This window comes from Columba livia, chromosome 13, assembly GCF_036013475.1.
Source record: "Columba livia isolate bColLiv1 breed racing homer chromosome 13, bColLiv1.pat.W.v2, whole genome shotgun sequence".
Taxonomy (NCBI): Eukaryota; Metazoa; Chordata; class Aves; order Columbiformes; family Columbidae; genus Columba; species Columba livia.
In genome coordinates this window covers 8199306-8221420 of record NC_088614.1, presented here as the reverse complement: position 1 = coordinate 8221420, position 22115 = coordinate 8199306, and the positions used below count along the sequence as shown (strand labels likewise).

Below are 22115 nucleotides of genomic sequence, written 5' to 3'. Positions count from 1 at the left end.
AGCATCTGGTCATCCTCCCCTTGTCCAAGAGAGACCTTGGGCACCAGCCTGTGAGTCTTGGGTTCGCACACTTGGGCTATCACATCTACACACTACCTGCTTACTCAGGGGTTGCAAAGGACTTACTACCCATCTATAAATTCCAAATTTCTGCTCTACTTATTGGATTTCTCATTAATCCTAAATGTCATCTGGACTGCCCAGTGTCCAGCTTAATCTGGAGATGCTCAGCAGAATTTATTTAATATGTCACACATTCATAACAGGTCAGGCTTTAGGAGCATTTGGGTTGTCTAACTCAATCGTGGGTATTTATTTTTGGCCACAGGATTAGCTTACTCACAAAGTTTTTATACTGTCTGGTGGAGGCTTCTGTGTTGCTCTTTGGCTTGTAAACCTGACTTTGACATGATGACTAGATGACAGAAAGAGTTTCTGTTTGCTTGGAAGATGCTACCAGATGATGGTAATGGGACCATAAACTCATTGCTGGGATAACATCAGGCTGCAGGCTACAAATTAGCTGTCAAAGTAAGGAAATGCTCATACTCGACCAAAACCAAACTTCACTCATAGTCTTCTTGGGAAAAGAGGCAAACAGAAGGCAACTAATCCCTGCAAAGAAACATGCAGTGGGACAGTCCCAGGAAGAGCAGATGAGGGTGTCAGCAGTTTGCTTTGGTGCACTGAAATCTAGGGCACATCAGCTTTTCCCAGCCACGAATGCTGAGCCTTAGCAAACCCTGAAATTAATTTTTAAGAGTGCGTTTGGTGTCCAGCCAAGGAACTTTTCCCTGCTAAAACTTTTCCACTATAACTGGCAGAACTGTAACTGCGCATGAAAGATTGCACAACGCTGTCTCCCAGGGCGCCAAACAACAGGGAAAAGGCGAAGAGCATCCCAGATAGATTACAACCAGCACTTAGATGAAACAGTTTCATAACTATATATATATATATATATATATATATATACCTGCCATGAACCTCTCTGCGCTTGGGGTGTGAGGACTGTGATTTGCTTCTTGATCTTTCAAGAATCACCAGACAAATATCACAAAGTCCAGCTACGAGAGATATCAGCAGAAAAAGACGAGCCTTTGGTTTGTTTTAAAAATTGCTCTTATATTGTATTTCTTCTGTGGGTAAGAGAATCTTTCCTACGTTTCTCACTGTAGCCTTTTCTTGACAAATCATTGCAGACTAACGAAGCTTCTGTATGTTTGTGCTGGGAAATTTGTTGTCTGGTTTGTGGTGCAGAGAAATTTAGAGGAGATAAAGCTCTGGTCCCAGGTAATTTGGAAGGATCATGACTCTTACTCCCTTGGCACAATATCAAAATCAAAATAAATATTTCTATTATGTTTTAGACAGTAATTTAATGATTTAATTTTGATAGTGTTTTCCCATACTCACAAAATTCAGGTAGATAGCCCAAATCTTGGTATCTCCTCCCTATTCTCCCCATCTGGTTTTTATCTGTTCACAGAAAGACAATAGTAGTCTTTTGGGAGAGGAAGAGAGAGAAACTAACACCAACAGGATAATTACAGTGGGGGCATGGGGGTCAGAAGAACATCTTAAAGTAATAAGGAAAATGGAGAGATGCATTAGTTGAGTCAATGAAGTCTTTGTGGGAGAGGATGAATTCTCTTTTCTGTTGTTGAATGACACTTTCCCCCAAAGTTTAAACCAGTGTTGCTTTCTACTGTAACTCACTTTCTGTGACAGGTTTGTATTGTCTTTCAGATTATGTAGTTTTCACTGCTGAATTTATAGAAAATAGAATGGGTTTTTTAATGCTTAGACTTTTTTCAAGTAAAGGGAAATAAGACAATGGAGTTTTATACAAAAGCTTGCAGAAATATACAGCTGAAGGGCATTTGATTTAAAGTTCAGACATGTAGTGGTCTCCATAAGTTACCTATCATAAATTTTAAACTCATTCATTGGTTTCGATTATATACTTTTTATGATGCACTGCACGCCTCATTTCCAGTTAGGTTGTGTAAGTGTTATAAATCTGAAACTGGGTCTTTCTTTTACATATATATGTTGTGTTGACCATGTTTTGACATGATTAAAGGACAAGGTGAAGCCTATCTGACCTACAAAGTGTCCTTTCCAAAACAATCTTACCTACAGAAATAGAGTGGGGAGAGAACAATGTTGCTCTTTACCGGTTAACAGATGTGAAAATACCTACAGGGTAGCCAACAATAACCTAGCAGGAATCATGAGCTGTTGGAAAGAAAAATACCTTTATACTGGGCTTTGAATAAATGCTGTGGCTTGGAGACAAGCAGAGATATTGCCCAAAAGTTCTGGTTGATGCTTTGCCTTTGATGGGTCCCATAGGATGGTGCCATCACCATCCTTGCATCACCCAAAAGTCTTACACATGTCCAAGCCAAAAACAGCAAGCAAAACACCATGTTTATTTACACGTATTTCTGAATAAGCACAACCTTATTTATATTTATTTCCAGAAACCTCATGAGCTTGCAAGGTCTGACTAAGGCTGCTAGGACAGGGTCACCTCTTGGCATATTCATAAGCACGGGACGTGCAGAAGGAATCTGCTCAGGATATCACTTCACAGCTTGATGTAACCACAAGGCCACTGTACATTTCACATGCACTGTTGCACCTGACTCACACAGGATGTGGTTTTTTTTTGCCAGCTTGCCCTTGACTGTGGAAATTTGGGCTATTAATCCCTCAAGGGGAATAAGTATCTCTGTGGGGTGCTGCAAGGATGGTGGATGTACCCACAGCACAAGGAAATGAGTGACTGAACCAGAGGGAGGAAGGGATGATGCCCTGATCATCTGAGAAGTGTTACGGCCTGGCAGCAGAATAATTCGTCTCCTGTCCTTCATGCAAGAGGAGAGACAGGCATATTGCTGGGATAATTAATCCCCTGATGGGTCCATCAGTCCTTAAGAAGATGGTGGCCGGGAGGGAGACTGCCTATACTTCAGCAAAATTTTACCTGACGTGGTCAGTGAAGCAGAAAATGTGCATGGGAAAGTACCTGGCTTACCCCAGGGGCTGTTCTTGTTTTCCAAGCTGAGAATGTGCTTGGAGGCAGAAGCAGTGGAAGTGTGTTATAACTGAGTTGGCAGATGTATCAAGCACCCAACACATCTGAACGCATCCCTGGTCCATGGCAGCGATACTCCCTGCTCCAGCCTTGCTGCAGAGCCCAGCAGGCAGGGGTAGGAACAGCCAGTTTTCAGGGAGCTGATTCAGGGGTAGAGATTTACGCAGTGTTTGACAAGAAGAAAGTCCATTTCGGCAGCTCCTGTTGGCAGCTGGTGTGCTGCAGGTAGGCAGCGCCTGTTCCTCTGCTTGTTTCCCAGTCCCACACTCTTTGGTTTGGCTCTGGGGACCAGGTGCCCAGGAAAGCAGATAACAGCCCCTGTTCAAGGACAGAATATCTTGTTAAAATATTTTTTCTATTAAAATGGCAGTGACTTCTCTAAGGCTGTTGCCTGCCTGTTCATGAAGCAGAACTAAGAACAAATTCCTTGTGTGCAGCACATTTCTTTTTATGACCTGAAAAGCAGCACACAGATCATCTTAAGGACTTTCTTTAGACAGAACTGATTTGTCTTGCAACCACCATCCAACCCCAGAAACAGTCTGTCTTCCGTTATTTATTTCTTTAAACCTGGCCTTTGTGAAATGCTCTTTATTACAGCCAAAATGCTGTCTGCCCGTCCTCTCACTACCTTGCATCAATTCCATCTGACTCACTGCAATTAGGACCAGTTATTGTCTCCTACCATCCTCATGTTGCTTTAGGGCTGTCAGCAAAAAAGAGAAACGTGGCCAGATTCCCCCAAAGCTGGGTTTTAGACCTTCACATCTCCATGCTGTAAGGAACTCAGCACTTAGTTTTTCTCTTTCTGCTTTTTGTTCTCCTGTGACGTGTTGCATCTTTGTGTGTCAGAGTTTGGGCTATTGTACCAAAGGATTATTTGCTTTTGGAGTGCCTGGAAGGGATGCTGTGGGGACCCTTCAGCCACTCACCTATCAAAAAACAAAAAAAGAGAGAATTTAAGATGATTTCTGAATTCCTAAGAAAACAAATCTTTAGGAAAACCATGCTGTGGCTCACATTGATTATTGACCTCACTGCCGACTCCTCCTGGTGTTGTCTCTCTGCAGTTCCTCGCTGTTGTCCCCATCAATGGCTTTGTCAGACCCCAGCACCTCTGCTCTCCTTTGATCTCTTGCACCTCTTCGTTAGCCTGAGCATGGGATTTGTCAAAACCTTTCCCTCTAAAGGCTGTCAAAACCAGTGAAAGTGCTTTTGACACGACTTGAAAACAAAAGGTTCTTTGTTTTCATTTCTGTGTTTTTCAACAAAGGTACAACCTTTTTCACAGCGGGAAGAAACGTTTTCAGTTCATTTTCTTAACAGCTGTAGTATCTTGTATGTTCTCTCTTCCTTCAAATCCTCTCTTAATACCATCTCTGGAAATCTTCTCATGTTCTCCCCAGGAAGTGTTACATATCTTATCTGTCATGTTCATTTTATTGTATTTTTTGCTCAATCTAGCTTAAGCTGTAAATACTTCAGGGTGAAGAAATGAGCTACATTTTGGTAGTTTTTCTTTGATATCATTACCTTAATGTGGGTCAGATCACCAAGAATGAAAGCAGCAGGCGATACTTTTCTGCTCAATGCAAGATCACATTTAGAAAAGCTGTGGTTTCTAATATTTTGCATTTTAAAGAAGAGGTGGTTTATGGACAGAAGAATCTGGCGTTCCTCAGCCCTCTGCTATGCAACTGCCCATCAATGTTAGATGTTTTCCTGGTGTTATTCCTTTGTGATAAATAATGGTCATCTCCCCAATCAGCTAGAACCAACTAAATGCACAAATGTATTGAGACTCCTGTGGTTTGTCCCTCATCCAAGGAGTCTCTTCAGAGCACCTGAGTGAGCTGAAAATGCAAGTGCAGTGTTGAATTGGCAGTATCTGGGCAAGGATGAGATCTTCATAACAGATCTATGTCTTTTCCTGGTGATTTCACTGAATCTGTCACAGCTTGCGAGCCAAAAGCAGGGGCTCTACATTGGAGCTGTTATGTATGTAGCCTCTGAGGTGTGCAAAGAAAATGGTAAAAATATGTATGCAGAATGTGTGCAAGTAGAAGCAAATCAAGGATTATGGAAACAGGCAGGTATTTATAAAATAATGGTATTTGCAGTGTCTATTTCCCTGCAGAGATGGAGTTTTTATTATAGTTTTTTCATGGTAACAGTTACTCTGGGTGTGTTTATCAAGGTCCAAGGGTTCACGTGATCTGAAACATTTAGAATTTGTGAAACATTTTTCATCTTTTCTGTTAACTATACTTACAGAAAAATCATTACTCAAGTCCAGCAGTAAGGGAAGCAAAGGTGGTGTTGATGTCTAGTCCAGCTAAGACAAATTTGAATTTGTATCTTTCATTGGTGTTCCAAGGAAAAGTGGTAGAAATGACAGATGTGAAGATGATCTTGCCTACTATTATGTGATGAAAGTCCTATTTCTTTCTTAAAATGTCACTAATATTTCGAGACTGCCTTTCCACGGGACGCCAGCAATATTTGATTATTTCCAACTGGAGGAATATATAAAATAACAGAGAATTGTTACACTTGATAGTTCCTCATGGCTGGTGGTCTGGCAGCTGCTCAGATGATACATATGAACACTTAGAGGAAAGCATCTTGGAGAGTTTTAAAAGCCTTTCTTAGAAATGGATATATGTGTGATTCAGTTCACTTCTTTTCCTCAGCCATGACAAATAAATGTTACCAGTGTCAGGAAGAATAGTCCCGGTGAAGGGCAATGGCAGCTTGTTCAAAGAGGGATTGAAACCTGGAAGCAAAACACTATCAGCCCTGCCCTTGGAAGAGGAGGAATGTTCTCAGAGAGGGATGTGACATAAAAAGAAAACCCAGAGTGTTTCCTGCCCTCATGCCAAGTTTTTTTTTCTCTTTTCCTCTTATGGAGGAAAATCAACCCCTTTCCTTGGACAGAGCTGTGATACCCCATAAAGAAGCAATAGCCCCCTCGGTCATACAGAATGAGATTCTGTAGTCTTTGCTTTGTACATGGGAGTCTTGCCCAGCATCGGGCTAATTAATGACCTATATAATTAATCTCATGTTTGAATTTTTTTTAAAAAAGCCAATGCAGACTCTGAGTAGTGATTGCCTGAGTCACTGCAGAAGGAAAGAGGTACATTGTGGTGTCTGCTGCAAGATGTATTTCTCTGGAAACTGTGACTAATCCAGCTTTTTCAGAGGAGGATTTGATGTACATCCAGGCTGCATGCATGAATCAGTGCTGAGAATCAACAAGCTGCAACTCTTTACTTTTTTACTCCTAGAACTCTCTATTTTAGCTTCTGGACTGGAAGGACCTGATTTTCTACCTCTAGTCCTTTGCATAACTGCAACTGCTGAGAAAGGACCAGAAGGGATGACACCATCGGTCTTCTGCTGCCAGCACGGGGTTCTCCTTTACATATCACTTCCTGAAGACCTGGCAGGTGGCACCTGAACTCAGTTTTCAGTCCGATGCAGCATTTGCTCATCTGATGCGGCTGTTCTGTAAAACATTGTAAGCTCCAAATCAAAAGTGAGTATTGACGGTGTTACGCACTGTACACATTGACTTTCAGACGTAATGCTAATCACTCCCCAATACTTTGCATACAGAAATGATGTTACAGTTAAAAGAAATCACCCTTTATCTCAGTAATCCAAACAGTGGATTTAAAAGGAACCATAAGGCTGCAGCGACAAGGACAAAGTGTAAATCATGCAGTAGCAATCCCACCTTGTAAGCAACTACAGGGGCAGTTGTATTTAATAGACCTAACCTTGCTTCAACAGCCTACCTAGCTGGAAGAATATGAATATTAGGCAGAAAGATAAAATGTCAGGAGAAGAGTTGGGTCAGATCTGATATCTGTCCTTTCAACACCAGATTCCATAGCGGACAAATGGAGGAGACCAAAGTGATGGGCTGCAGGAGGGTGGACACAATTAGGAGTTGCTTTTGAAAGACACTTACTAACAAAGCCAGAGATTTTCACAATTATTGATGTCAATTTACGTTTTTTTGTGTTTCCCTAAATTCTATTTTTCAGTGTGGTCCAAAAGTCTATCAAGGACTGTGGCTTAATTTTCCAGCGGTTTGTCAGTATAAAAAAGACACAATTTCCACACAGCCTGTTGTTCCCAGTGTAAATATGTTTTTAGGCAGAGTAATAGAATCCTACAGATTTGCAGAGAAGCTGCAAAGCCTTCTGGCAGTGTCTAAGGCAACATAAATGCTCTGTTTCCATTGCTTCTATTTATGGAAAACCAAAACCCATTTATCTCCCAGATTCCCGTGAGATTTTCTATAGCTTAGTCAAGAACCATGAACTACTGCTGGGTAGGAGTTATTTCAGGGAAGCTGAAGAGAATGGCAGAGGTTGTGCCTCAGCAAACAGCCATAGTGTCTCTAGCCTGACTTCCAAAAAGAACCATAGCGATGCCCTCTGGTGTTCTCTAAGAAATTCTTATTTATGTACTTGCAGAAATGAGACTTTTGTTTGAAACTTCATTGATTAAAAGTGATCTTAGATTTCATGTGCCTGATCTCTGGCTCCTAAAGCATGGCACCCATAGACCTCCAAACCTGCTGCCTCCAGGAAGTGACAGGCAGTTGCTAAAGGGAATTCCAGCCCAGGGAAAAAGAATTATGTGTGTCTCCCCTGTGGTGAGAGGGGACCCAAATGGGGATGTACAGGGACACAGGACAGTGAGAAGACACAGAAACCTTCACAGCCACAGTAGGTCCTCGGGTCTCCCTTAGTCCCAGCAGGGACAGGCACGGCTTTTTTTCCCATAGACATTCTGTCATTGCAAAGTTTTTATTGAGAAATTCCAGACCAAAAATTTTTTTTTTTTTTTTTTTAAAAAAGGAACATTTGAGTTCTCCTGGCTGGACCAAGAGAAATTCCTTGTGGTTTAAATGGGTAGACTTCAGCTATGTGCTGGCAGAAGGCCCAGTTTGAGAAGCAATGGGGGATGCATCGATTGCACCGAGACCTTTCGGAGCCTCCTGCAAGGGCTGCCTGGATGTCCTCCCAAATGCTCATGCCACAGCTTAATGGTGCACTGTATAATACCACCGTCATGACTTTGGACCCTCATGTTATGCCATACACACCATACTGAGGGCTTTACATCAGCTGGTTGATGCTGCTGCTCTTGTGAGATTTGCCCATCACTAATGACACGTTGGCAACCACCGAGTCGCTGTTTCATTAATGTTTACAATGTAATAAACACACTTCTCTTTATTTCTGCCATTAGCACCTAATATCGGTTTGCAGGAAGCCTTATGTTTCTGAAGTACTTTGGCAAAAGTAGAGAGCAAAGTGCAGTTATTTGTGGTTTTCTTTAAAAAACAGCCCTGAGAGACAGATTATTTATTTATGTATCTTTTTGTATTTCTAGAAGATGACATGAAAGAACATGTAAATCACTCTTGCAATATCATCCCAGGAAGACTAAAGGAAGTAAAGAAGTCAGAAAATAAGTGTATCAAGTTCTTCCCATAATATTACTTTTAAAATAATTATTTGGAGAAAAATAAGCTTCTAGATAAAATACTATGGGTTTTGATGAGAATGTCACACTTGAAAAATTAAGAATAATATGCAAATCCCTTCCTTGTAGAGTTCTAAAAAGCGGGGAATGAAACAAAGTTCCTGATCTACTTCTTATGGAAGTTTTTCGCCCACTCAGTATCCAGACAGATGTTTTAAATTACATGATATGACTTAGAAAATTTGGTAATTTTTGCTGGGGGTTTACTGGTTCCTAGGTTTTCAGTCAAGAAGAGATGTCTTGTCTCCCTGGAGTCCCTCTAATTAGGCTGTAAGTTTATAAGAAAGGATTTTGGCTGCTGAGTTTTTCTGCTCCATCAGATGATTTCACATTATATCAGGGTAACAGTGGCTGCATTGTGGAGGTCTCGGGTTTTTTTCCTGTTACTGTGCAGGCTGGTCCCTACTGCAAATTTAACATCTTAAAGAAATCACACTGCCAGCCTCATATTTTTTTTCTTTTTTAATTCTATTTTTAAATTTTTAAAATCTGATATTTTTCTCAATCTAGTAGTTCAGGGAGTTGTTACCATTTTAGGAAATCTGAAGTCCTTATGACGATTGTTTTGCTAAACATGGCCTCAGTTAATAAAAAGAGTGAAATGATTTGGGCAGATATATTCTTTCTGTAGCACCATGAGGCACATAGGGGATTCTCTGAGAGTAAACATGTGCTCATAACAGGCTGGCTGAAATTTGGTTGGCCAGATAATGTGTAATTGCTTATGTAGAGATGTGGATCATTCTCTAGGCAAATTATATATGTAAATAGGATATCTATTGCATCCTTGAAGGTCTTGCCATTTTACATATGTTTCTAACTGAAAGCACATAAATTGAAGTCTACCATTTGCATCTGTCATGAAGAGAAGTAGAAATCATCTCTAAGTAAAATTACTGATGTAATTGTAATAACAATGTCATTCTAACGTCGCATTTGCTCAGGTTTTTCACTGGATCAGGGATTTTGTCTTCCAGCTTTCACTTACATGGTATATCTCAGATTCATTGAACTACTCCCATGTGTTACAAGAGAATAACTGAGGTCTGAAATCTTATCTCAGGCAGCTGGTTTGGACATGGTCCTTCTTTGGTGACCATCGCTGTGACTGTTGTTGCTGGTGTCATCCCCTTGTGAGGTGAAGAGCAGTGGGTGCCAGATTAATCAGCCCTTACTGTAATGAAAACCAAAGCCAGTTTGCTTCAGAAAAAAAAACAAACCCAAAACCAACAGCATAAGTTGCTGGCCTGGTAAGGAAAGTACTGGAAGAGAGTTGTTTGTGCCAATGTTGGCTCCAGAAAGATGAAGTAGACAGAAAGAGAAGTGTGTTTGGGTTTGGATTCCCTGCACTGAGGCAGAAAACCAAGACTTGCATGCTGTGATAAAATCCCATGCAAATCATAAATGTGCACAAATCCATTTTGACGTGAAACTCTGCCAGTTTTGGTCTAAATAGCTGCGAGGAGGTTTTTGCTGTTGCTGTGAGCGGTGGCAACAGTCTGCTCTGGTGCCTCAACCCGAGAAATCCTGGCAGTAAAAATGCTTCCTCCAATAACACCTTCAAGCCTGGCATTGCTTAATGGGCTGTGAGATCACATGGAAGCAGCTGCTTCTCACCATTACAGAGGACACGTTACTCCTCTTAGTCAGTTTTAACACACGGAAACCACAGAATAAGAAGAAGGCAAATCAGGGCTGAAATACAACATTTCCACCTCCACATGCAGGAAACAATAACAGTTCCATAGTGCTGGCACAAAAGGGACTGAACTCAGCTTTATTGTATTGGGAAAGTAATAAACACCCGTAATAGGAGAGCTGTAGGTCGCTTTGCTCTTCCTGCACACCCACTGTGGTCCTCCTGTTCCTGTCTCCTGCCATCCCACGGAGGAGGTTAAATAACATGAAGGATTTACTGTGTTACATGCTGGTAGTGGCTAGAAGATTGCTGAGACCTGGGACTCATTTTGTCCATAGTGCACTAAGAAGATGCAATCTGTGCTCCAAAAAACTCCTTAACCCAAAGAAGCACCTCCACTAAGTGGTGGTTTCTGGTAGAGAAATATCCAGGTTAGAAGATAGCCCTGCTGGGAACTCCATCTCATGTCACAAGGTGGGGATACACCAGCCAGAGGATGCAGATCAACCAAGGAGGGCACATCCCCTGTGCAGCATGCAAGACGTGAAGCTGCAGTGAGACCATCTCCAAGTGTCCTCCACGTCAGTTGGAGCAGAACAACCCTTAGACCTGCCCTAGGACACACTCAACAACCGCACAGGATAAAATTCCAGAATAAGGGAAGGCTTGTGGTCTGCTAGATAATCTTCAAGCACAGTTTAGACAATGGAAGGTTTTCAGGGCTATTTTTTTTTTTCCTGCACCTGAAGGAAGAAATGCTACCAACAGAGAAAGGCCAGCTTTTTGGTTGATATGTCAATTTTTCATATTTCATATTCATATATAAAAAATAAAGAACAAGTATAGAGCTGAGTTTTTATACTGGCATTCAAGCTAGCAGGGATGTAAGAGCTCAGATTTGAGCTTTCCATTTCATTGCAAGGAAATATTCAATGTGAGCTAGGCCACTGGCATAATACTGACATGTGTTATGCTGGACCTTTTCAGAAGGGACCTCACTTACTGGGAATGCTCATTCCTTTCCAACTCTCCTTCTTCTTTTTGTCATCCCTGGAAGAAACTCCTGAATAAATCTGATCTTATGTTTTTATTCCTGGAAGACAGTATTCATGGAGAAACATCTTCCTTTGCTCCTGGAAGGGCTGTGGCAGAGAACATGAATTACAGTGTATCCTGAGGCTGACAAGAGAACGTCAGAAGTGGGTACCTCTCTGGAGACAGAAATCACCAGTTTCCTTCTTCCTTCTGCTGAAGCCAGAGATATCATATGTGATGTGACCCTAGTTTTGTTGTTCAACAGGGCCTGTTAACAGTGATTCAGCTATCAGGAAGGGTAAGAAATTCCCTCTCCTTATTGTTTATTTTTCAGGATGGAAGTGAATGTCTGAGTGTTTTGCCTAGCTTTATGGGCAACTTGTTTCCTAGAAATGTTGAAATGGATGATCCAGAGCTTGGCTTTTGCCTCCTGCAGCTGGGAGGGACAGGAATTTTGATATTCCATTGATATTTGCTGGAACTCACACCCCTCTTCTGAATCAGTGCCTTCAGGTCAGGAGGTCCAGGTTGTTTTACCAGTCACAGCTAAAGGAATAAAAACCCTTCACAAATGCAGAAATCTGACTTTGGAAGTGGAGGACTTTGGAGAGATTTAGCCTGCCCTAAAGATCTGACCTGTAACATACCATTGGATGAATATGTTCTTTTCATATTCTGTGCTTCAGCTGAAAATTAGTCGTTTGTAATTTATAGGTCTTTGTAAATATTGGGAAAGAATGAGTGAGATTAAAGAGACTCAGATTGTTTTCAAGTAGCTTTTCAGTAAAACAGGTCAAGAAGCAGATGCAGCAGTTCCATCAACCATGTTAATTGTCCGCAATATGTTTGGAAATCTAACAAGAAAAAAAGAGACTCCACAGTGTTTTTTGGGCGGGTCATTTCTTTGTTGTTGTTCTAAACATAGTGTTCTGTAGCCAAACACTTCCAGCCAGTCTTTCTTGGTTGTATCATTACAGCAAAAGTTAGAACAAACAGAACACCACTGGTGTCTTTGCAAATTGGAGCATGAAAGTAGATTTTTAACTTCACAAAGTATTAGTCATGATCTTCTAAGAGCTTAGACTGTTGTTTTTTCATAGTGAAATGACTAGAGGTTTGGTCTTGCAATTCACAGTGTTGTTCTCTCCCTGTTGCCTCTTTGTCAAATCCTTGTTACCTGAGTTTTGGAATGGCCAAAGACCTGATGGAACCTGCAGGAATACTCTTGCCTGACATTCCTTCAACAAAAGGAGCAATGGCAATGTTGACCTCCCTTGGTTACATCTAAGTACAGTTTAATTCTCTGCACTTCAGGTCTTGTCTTCAGCCCAGCAAGTGTCATCTGCAGCATCTTCCTGCTCAAATCAGCTTCTGATCTTGCTGGAAAACTTTTTTGTTTCACAGATTTTTGATGACAGATTTTACTACAGGGTGTCTCTGTCAGTAGCGACCTTTTGGGAACGTTCCTTGAAGTACCCTGAAAAGTACCACTGAGTAGCAAAGTGCAGATAATAGTATTCTTCACTGCTCGCTTGGATGAACTGGGTGAACTGGGAGTTGGCTTTGGCTGGGTGATTTATTCTCCTTTCCATCACTTCATCCGTATTTGCCATTCTTGGACTATATCTGATGGCAGGCATGTCATAGATGGTTAAAACCAGCATATGACATGTCTTGATTATGGTTTGATGTGGGACTATTTTACGTCTATCCATCCAACAGCCATCTCTTTGGGACACCAAAAGCATAACATTGCTTAATGTTTATGGAATAATATGCTCTTGGCTTCTTACCCATAATGCAGCAAGTAAAAAAATGCATGCACTTAGCTTGCACTTTCTCCTCATGCTGACTCTCCCTTCTGTTTTATTTCAAGTTTAGAAGCTTTCTCTTTCTTCTTTCTTTGGAGCAACACCCCATTTGAGTCTTTGCTCAAATGAGCACTCACTTTCTAGGAAGCATTTGTTGGCAGAGGGACAAACACCACACTTCTGTCTTTCTCATGGTTGGTTTTATCATGATGCTGCAAAGCCTGGCTGGTGAGACATGCAGATTTCTTCAGGCAAAATGGCCTCAATTTCCTGATTTTATAGGAGAATACCCTGATTATTCAGATACTGGGAATATCAGCAGATTCATAAAAGATGGCAAGGATCAGAGATGTAAGAATGACACAAATGGATTATGGCTACAAGAATGATCAGGTATGAGATAATGATTTACAGCAGTTTTGTAGCTGGATGGTATCTTTTAGTGTTAAAAAACTACACTTTTCAATCAGTAGATTAACATTCACTTTTTCTGTGTTGATCTGTCCAAAAAGACCCAGGGCAAGGGGTGCTTTCTGAACCAGAACTGCTAAGGAGGTACCAATGCTTCACAATAATTTGGATGTGCTCCATGTTTTAACCAATCTAACAAAACCACAGATCTGTTACCATGCAGAGGTATGGTTTCTTTCCTCTGTTTTGTTCTCCTGATTAGGAGCTCCATGCTGTGTTTTCACAGGCTTAGAAGGGCATAGGAGCAGGGAGTTGATATGGGGAGAGGATGCTAACTGCCAGGTTAAAGTCCTCCCTGATCCAAATCTGTTCCACTGTCACTGTATTTTGTCAGATTAGTGCAGTGGGCAAAGTAGAATGTCCTGAGTTGGAAGGGACCCAGAAGGATCATCAAGTCCAACTCCTGTCCCTGAATATGATGATCCCAAAATTCACACCATGTGTCTGAGGGTGTTGTCCAATCATTTCTGGAATACTGTGTACGAAGTAACACCAAATGGAAAGCAGGTAAGACAGCCCCATTGGTTATCTGCCCAAATATTACAAACAAAAAAAGGTACTTCAGCCATATGTTCCTTTTCAGAGAGGAGGAGGACATCAGGAAGTCTCTTAATCCTTGCTAGGTTGCCAAATGAGGGAAACTTGAAAGACTGCCAGAGAGAAGTGAGATGAAAAGCATTAGCATTTGATGTTTTGGGGAATAAAACTACCTATCCTGTGGAAAAAAAGAAAAAAAAAAAAAAAGAAAAAAAAGCCCTGTAGCTCAGTGATACATTTGTCTCCGAAACATATTTGAGTTGAGTTCTTAAAATAGTCACTTATTCAGTTTATGATGATGGTTTTTGAGTTCTTTCAAGTGGTTTTTTTGAAGCTCCATTAGATAGTATGAGACAATTCACACTGGTGTTAGAAACCACCAAAGGAGCCCAGACTGAGAAGCAAGAGGACATAACTCAGAGGGGCTTTTCTAACCACTCTAAAGATCTTATTTTTTTGAAAATAAATACATTCTTAATCAATCTGGAAAATGACACAAAAAGATCACAACAACATGTACTTACAAGAATGTACTTCGAAGAACATGTTGTTCTTTCAAGCTGAGTGTTTTCAACTGCAAAATATTTTGAAGTGGAGCTTTCCTGCAGGATTATTTGTCCAGCCTGTGTACTTAAAGAGCACTGCAGAAGGTTTCAGGTGTTACCTCCCTGCCTCACAGAGTCTTGGGGTTATAAGCAGATGATTTGATTTAAGCACTTAGGGCTGAAGCCACAAAAGGAAATGGTTGCTTGGTTGTGTCTTAGCTCAGCATTTCTCAGTCCAAAGTATAGATCCTTAATCTCCCCATGTTTGGCTGCTGCCCACTCAGAAAGCCCCTGAAAGCCCACAGTGAGGATCCTGAGGCATCAGGATGTCCCCTTCTGGGACTCTGCCTGCTGGTGTCTCTTGGAAAACCAACTACCACTGCCCTCAAGAAAGGTGGAAGCAGAAATACAGATGTCCATCTCTCCTCATTCCCATCCTTGGACGCTGGGCACTCCTCCATGAAGCATTTGGGTCCTCTTCTATTTGGTGTTTCTTCCTCAGAGGTACTGGTTGTGAGGAGAGAGTGTTCTCAAGTTTTTTGTAGTCATCAAGCTCAGTCATGGAAAATTTACTGTGTGCTGACCCAGAAAATGACCATCTGCATGACTGCACTGCCTGGCCAATGTGGATAGAAGGGCTATCTCCCAGGAGCCAGCACACAGCATCAGATTTTGAAGTAATTCTTGGCTCAAGGATGAGAGAGATGTCTCATACCTCACAGGTGAGTCCTCCAACAACATAGCTCAGTGAATGTGTAGGTGAAGGCTGCGATAAGGCTGAGGAGCCTTCCTCAGGGCATTTATCCAACCATGGAGGTTGTGGCAGTGAGACAGGTACCCAGCAACTGGAGCACCTAATTCCCTTTGAGAGCTGTGACTGAAGGAATACTACTTCTGTTGGCATTTTCCCTTGGCCAGCAGCTCCCTGCTTCCCAGCCCAGCTGTTTTGGAGCCTGGGCCAGGGTGTCTTGCTGTCTCCACAGACTGGAAAAGGAACCTTGGCAGCACTGGTCTGCTTTGTGCCATAGGATGTCCTGGCTGCCTTGGTTTGTCAGGGGATTTAACCTTGCCTGATTTGTCTGCAGTTATGTGCAAGGCACCTCTGGTCTTCAGCCTGGTTCTCAGCAGACCAGAGGAGCAGCTCGCTATTAACTCATGAGTAAATTATTCTTGTCAACTTTTCATTGTCACAGAAATCCATAAAGAGAGGACTTGCTGTTTTTCTCCCCATTCATTTATCCTATTAGTTTTTAAGGTGCAGTAAAAAGGGCTGCTGTAGTTACCTTCCTCTTGCTGATGAGCTGTGAAGGAATAAACTTCACAAAGCACAGTAGGCTTAACAAGAAAAACTATGTCATGAGACTAGGTAATGAGCTCATAGCATCTAAGTGAACAGCAACGATTCCAAGTATCTATATGACTAATTTGCCTTATGTCATTAATTATGCCTTATCTTGGCAGGGAGAATGGGATTCACATTACACCATTGTATTTTCCTATTAGCTTGTGCTAATGAAAACAGAAAGCAAAGCAAAGGGCAAGTCCAGTAAGAGAGGAGTCACAAGGTGTCCCTTGCAAACCAGATCTCACTCAGTCAAGGCAATAAATCACAGTGGGGTGTTCAATGGACACTGAGGGGCATGGCAACTCACTGGGGCTCTCCACACCTTGTGGGAGAAGAGGTTGAGGTTTTTTGTGCGTGATAAGAAGGAAAAGCATGGCCTAAATACCAGTGGGCAGTCTTATTCTCACAGGGGAGAGAAGAAGGTCTGGAGGCCTCAGTGCAGCAGGGCTGGATCCTGTCCTTGGAGTCACCAGAAGGATGTTGTCACCAGGTTTCTTAGTATTGCTGAAAGCTCTAAGGTTGGTGGGGACATGAAACTTTGAGAAGACTTACAGTAAGGGTGCTGGAGACCAAACTGTGAGATCTCTGCAGCAATGCTTGAAGAACTAACCTTTCATAGAGAAAAGAAAACATGGATATTTCCTTAGTGGGCTGAAGTCCTCTGCATCAGTGAAAAGAGACACTTGTATTGCTAGTTTTGTTTCACTGGCTTGAGCTTTTCTTCCCAGGCTTCCCTGAGGGACATCATTCACTGTTGTGAAGCCCTAAGATGCTAGCAGGATATGTGACCTTAAAGTTAATGTGATTTATTGATGTCAGTACTCATGGAAGAGCTGTGGAAAGTCCCTAAACCTCTGGCAGGGTGTGCTGGGGAAAGACCTTTTGTATCTACCCTTCCTTACCCCACCATTAGCCAGGCGGGAGCTTGGGCCCTGAGCTGGGTGAACATCTGCTCTGACGCAGGAAGGCAGTTCCCATAAGCAGCAAACCAGCATCTGTCAGGCACTTTAGCTACAGCTCATAATACTTTTTCTCCCTTTGTTCTCTGCCTTTTATCCTTTGATGACTTACCAGGCCACTCAGACCAGAGGAGATCCCTGGGTCTTCAGAGCAGGCATTTATCAGCATCTTGAGCAGTAGCACAATATCAGAAGAGAGAAATACTTCCCCGGGTTCTGGGGAAAAGTGCAATAACAATTCTCAGAAGGTTTATTTAAACATGGCTGTTTATTTTTGCTGGAGCTTGAGTTACCTTCCCTTATAGGAGTAATGTTTTTGGAATCCTCCTCATTTTGCCTATAATAAATCACAGTTGTCTGAAGAAAAGGAGCAGGGCTCTGTCATTTTTCTTTGCTTTTCCTCCATCAGCAAGTGAAGGAAATGCCCTGAAAAGAATCATTTATAACAAACTTGCTTTTGACATTGCTGGCAAGCCTTGGCATGTCAATCAGAAAAATTACTGCCCTATCTCTGGGCAGTCAGAGCACAAAGTTGCAGCTCTTTTGCTTCTAATTGTAGGTTGGCAGGACCTCTACTATCAGGCAACACAGAGAATAAAGAACACAAGAAAGGCTCACAGCTGGATCTTAGCAAGGGTGGCAGGGGTGGAGGGAGGGGACTCCAGGTCTTGTTATGACTTCAAGCCATATTTTGTCCCAGTGGTTGCCAACAACCACACGGACAACTTGCTGGCATTGTGGCTTCTTACAAATCATGGGCTTCGTTTCTCAGTGTGGGCAAACAACAATGCGAAGTTGCACCCAGAGCTCTTTAATTCTCTGTGAGGGGATGGCATTTGGGCTGAAGCACAGCAAAGGGACCTCAGGGAAGAGCAGACTGATGGTGAAGACTAAGACTTCAAAGAAGTTCTGAAATGGCTCTGACTCTTCTCATCCCCATTTTTGAGCAGCTTTTCATTGAGATTTGCTGCTGTGGGCTAAATTGCTTGGAAGTGTTCGGCTGATAGAACAGCTGCAACTGGTAATCTCCAGCATCTAACAGGCTCTATTATGATGATATTTTTCCCCATGAAGCTCTGAAAAGATTTTTCAAAGGATAACTATTTTTTTGCGTAATCTTGAATGTATACAGCTAGATAAACTGAGATATATAAGTAGGCCAGTATCCGATAGCACAATAGCATGTGGGCAAAAGAAGACTGAAAAACCAGGGTGAAAACCTGGCTGCAACAAAGTCAATGGAACTATAATTTTAAGTGCAATTTTCTAGGAAAATTAGTTTTACAGTACCCATCTCTCAGTCTTGCTCACTTCTTTAAGGATTAAGACAGGATAGTGCTTGGAAACGAAATATAGCTACAAAAAAATATCTGCAAGATGGCAGAAATTGAGATGTTTTTCAGGGAAGAAAGACACCTTCCCAGCACTGACCACCATTAATGTGGTAGAAAAATACCTTTATTTGGGAACCTGGCAGGCCACTCTTTGATGTACTTCAGCTAAAAAATGGTGAGTGTTCAGTTCTTTCTGCTGAGTAGTTTTGTTTCAGCTGCCTCTGTTTGAATCCTCAATATTATTAGACATTTTTGTGTATCTTGGCATAAAGGCATTGAGCTTCAAGTGAGAATAATGCATATTGCCCTTTTTCTGTAGTATTCAGGTACATTTTGAAGGTAGCCATACTGCAGACCTGACCAAATACTCAAGAAAATACAAAAGATTATGGTTATGTTAGAGAAGGTTTTCGTTGTTTTCAGTCTCCATCGTCTCCTTAGTGGGGTTTAGGATTTACAAGAATTTAGGGGTGTATGGTTCAGCTAAAGCATTTCCCCAGATTAGGTTTTGTTCATTCTTTGGTCTCCTTTAAAAATATTTTAAGAAATGTCATCAGACCATGAAACTCTGAATGTTAAATTAGAGTCTTACACAAATAATCCAGGTTTGGGGGATCTTGTAATGCTAAGTGGATTCTTTGGCATCAACTAATTTTATTATGGATGGAGCCACAGCAGAACCACATTAGAAATGGATATTGTTACAACACTTTCAGTATCAACAATGCTACTTGGAAAGGAATAATGTATTCCAGATGGCTATTAAGAATGTCTGTCCTTTTAGAAGGGTTTTTTTCTTTTTGTTTAGTTGATTTATTCTGATAAAATTTCAGATAATTTAGAATTCTGTCAAATAGTAAACATGAAGATAAGGTTATTCACAGAACAGGCAGGCTGAAAGGTTACTTCATTTAATTCAATTAGATAGGTTTTCATATTGGTTTTATTTCTTTTATCTCAAGTATTGTAGCTAATTTTTCTTCATGAAAGAGAAAGTAGAGTGCAGTTGTTACAGAAATCAAAACTGCTGGGGTATGTCCAAGGCTTTTGCACATCACTGGCAAGTAATGGGACAGCAGTTACCTATATAAGTAGGTGGATGTAGTTACAGCCACTGACACAACAGATGAGATTTTTGAGGTGCTTGAATAAGACAAAAATCTTAAATCGTGATGTGTATCACAGTAACATTTCTCACCAGACCTGTATGTAAGTCGTGCACCCCACTGGACCTCAACTGTCTGAAGTGAAGCCAGATACTTTAAATGCAGCTTTACTTTTCTGCTGAACATGTTTGAGGGAAGTCTGGATGCTGTTAGGTCAAGCTAAAAGTACTGCAGGCTCACAGGGGCTTGGTTTCTACAGGCTCCAAATCACCTTGTCTCTGTAGGCTCCTTCTTGGTCCTGGTGCTCTGATAACACCAATGGTCTGTACAACACTGATGAGGACACAATCAGAATTTCCTTTCCATCACTGATATCCTTTTGTACCAAGTTATCCTGCACACAAGGTACAGTGGGCAACACAAGGCTGATGCCGTCCCTGGATAGTGCAGGTAAAATATTACCTAAGCAGTCTTGCACAGGATGTTTTTTTAATCCCACTCTGGCTCCCTGGTTTGGCAAGGATTTCAATGCCTGATTTCATGCCTGTCCCCAGGCATGACAGTGTGAACAAAGGCTGTCGTGATGTGCCTCAGCTTTTTATTGTCTGTTCTTCTCAAGACATGCTCTATCTGGGCTCTCTCCCAGCTTCCCCTTAGGCCATTGCTTAGATCCTTTGAATCAGGTATTCACAGGCCCCCAGGGGCACTGGGAAACATAAGGATGGGGACAGCAGTGGGATGCAGGCAGGCTCAATCTGGATGTTGCTTCTGCTGAGCAAAGTCCGTGGTGACCTCCATTGGCAGAGCTCAATGCTCACTGCTGCGCTATGTGGTTCCTTCTCCACTGTACCCAGCAGCATCCACCCTTCTCTCTCAAGACTTTATTTTGCTTTTGTGTGTTTGTCCAGCAGGCACTAGTTGAGCTGCTCACTGAAAGGCTTTTGAAGATGTTCCCCAGAGCTGGAGGCTGCTGAGCATCAAGTAGTGGAAGTGCTTGAGGAGGTTTGTTAGTCCTGAATGACCAGATTTCTGTTTCATATTTGAAATAGATCTGCAGCTAACAAAATATTATGCCCAGGATAACTACCTGAGCCACCTTGCCAAGCCAAAGAGTCATAATAGAGTTCCAGAAATGCCAATATTAAATCCAGAGACATCAACATTAGCGAAGTAGGACTAAATTATCTCCAGCTGGCTCTTGTTCTTGCTTGAGGCACAGAAATAAGTAGCTCCCTTGAAAAGAAGAAAAGATGAAGTCTGTGTTAATGAGGACCATAACAAAGCCTGCACCTCAGGTCACGTTCTTTTTCCAGTCGTATCAAGTTCAGTCAATGACAATATCTCAGCTCCCATCACTTTTCAGCAGATTTCCTCGTCAGTGAGGAGGACAGCCAGTCCCACAGCTGGACCATTGGAGACATGAGCTGCTCCTGCTTCCAGGGGTGGCTTGGTGTAGGTGACAAACAGAGATCCCTTGAAGCTTATGTTGTTCTTGATTCAATTAGCTGGTTTGAACTCTTAATTATACACTAAGCACAATGAGAACTTGCTATCAAGTGCTTCTGTCCTCACTGATCAGCATCATCAAGTTCAAATCTTGAAATGTGCAAGGAAAATGACGGGTAAACACTGGCCATTGGACTATACTAAATGTATTTTAAAATAGCAAAATATGAGCAAATTAAAAATCAGCCTTAACCTGGATATTCAGAAACATGCACTGTGTCTTTCTGGTCAGCTCTTACAGCAAAACGGGTCTTAGAAAAAACAAGGATTTCAGACATTAACTATTTACTGCTGTGCTATGTAAGCTCTGCTCTCATATATATCATCCTGATGCCACTATTATTTTTAATTAACATCTGTAGGTTCTCTGGAAAGCCCTGCTTGCCATATTAATCTATGTATTTAAGTAACCACATTGAAAATGCCTGTATTTACTGATACATCACGTATGATTAGAGATCTTTACCCTTGTTTTTAGAAGATTCTTGAGCACAAAAAGTCCACCAGGTACAACATTTTGGGGGAAGAGATGTGTAAGAAGCTTTACTTTTGAATGATGACATGGGGCAAGCTAGGAAAAGCTTCCTAACTATACAGGGAGATGCAGAAAGTTGTAGCTGTTTATAAAAGCGTTGCATTTGTGCAGCACTTCAGTGTGTATTGTTGGGCAAAGTGGGGATGGGCACCATGAGGCATGGAAAACACAAATTCTGTTGGCTGGGATCGTGGTGTGAGTAATTATCCCTATGGGAAGGCAGCAGGTGGATTAATTACTAGGCTGCATCTGCAATAAGCAATGAAAGGAAAACATCTGTTTCACATCACCCATTTCTTCTTTTCCAGATACTCCTCCAGTTTCTTCCTCTGACATTGCAACCTGGAGACAAGTTTTTTCTCTAATGAGACTGTGCAAACATCATGTGTTCCTCTGGGGCCAGGAGTGGAGATGGCCAGGAGCAACAGGACACAGTAAGTAACGTCTGGAAACATCTCCTGACTTTCTTGTTTTATTTTCTATTAGATTCTGCCTTGTTCTAATCCCAAATGAATCTGTTTCAGTTCTATTAGAGGTGCAGAAAAATACAGGAGCCAGCTCTGCTAAGTGACTCATATTATCTCTGCTGCCATCTTGAGTAAGAGGAAAGTCTGAGCA

General features: G+C 41.7%; 1 protein-coding gene across 20 annotated transcripts in view; it reads left to right on the top strand.

Annotated features, from left to right (window-relative positions):
* Positions 1-22115, top strand: part of LOC102083551 (hepatocyte nuclear factor 4-beta) — a 69908-nt gene that overhangs the window by 9466 nt on the left and 38327 nt on the right. For 8 of the 20 annotated variants that reach the window (XM_021290644.2, XM_021290643.2, XM_065028867.1 and 5 more), the window contains exons 1-2: positions 23-20458; positions 21806-21931. The gene's annotated coding sequence lies outside the window, so the exon portion shown is untranslated. Of the gene's footprint in view, positions 1-20; positions 20459-21805; positions 21932-22115 lie in introns of those variants that run through there. The other 12 variants (XM_065028860.1, XM_065028862.1, XM_065028870.1 and 9 more) reach the window with 10 other exon arrangements.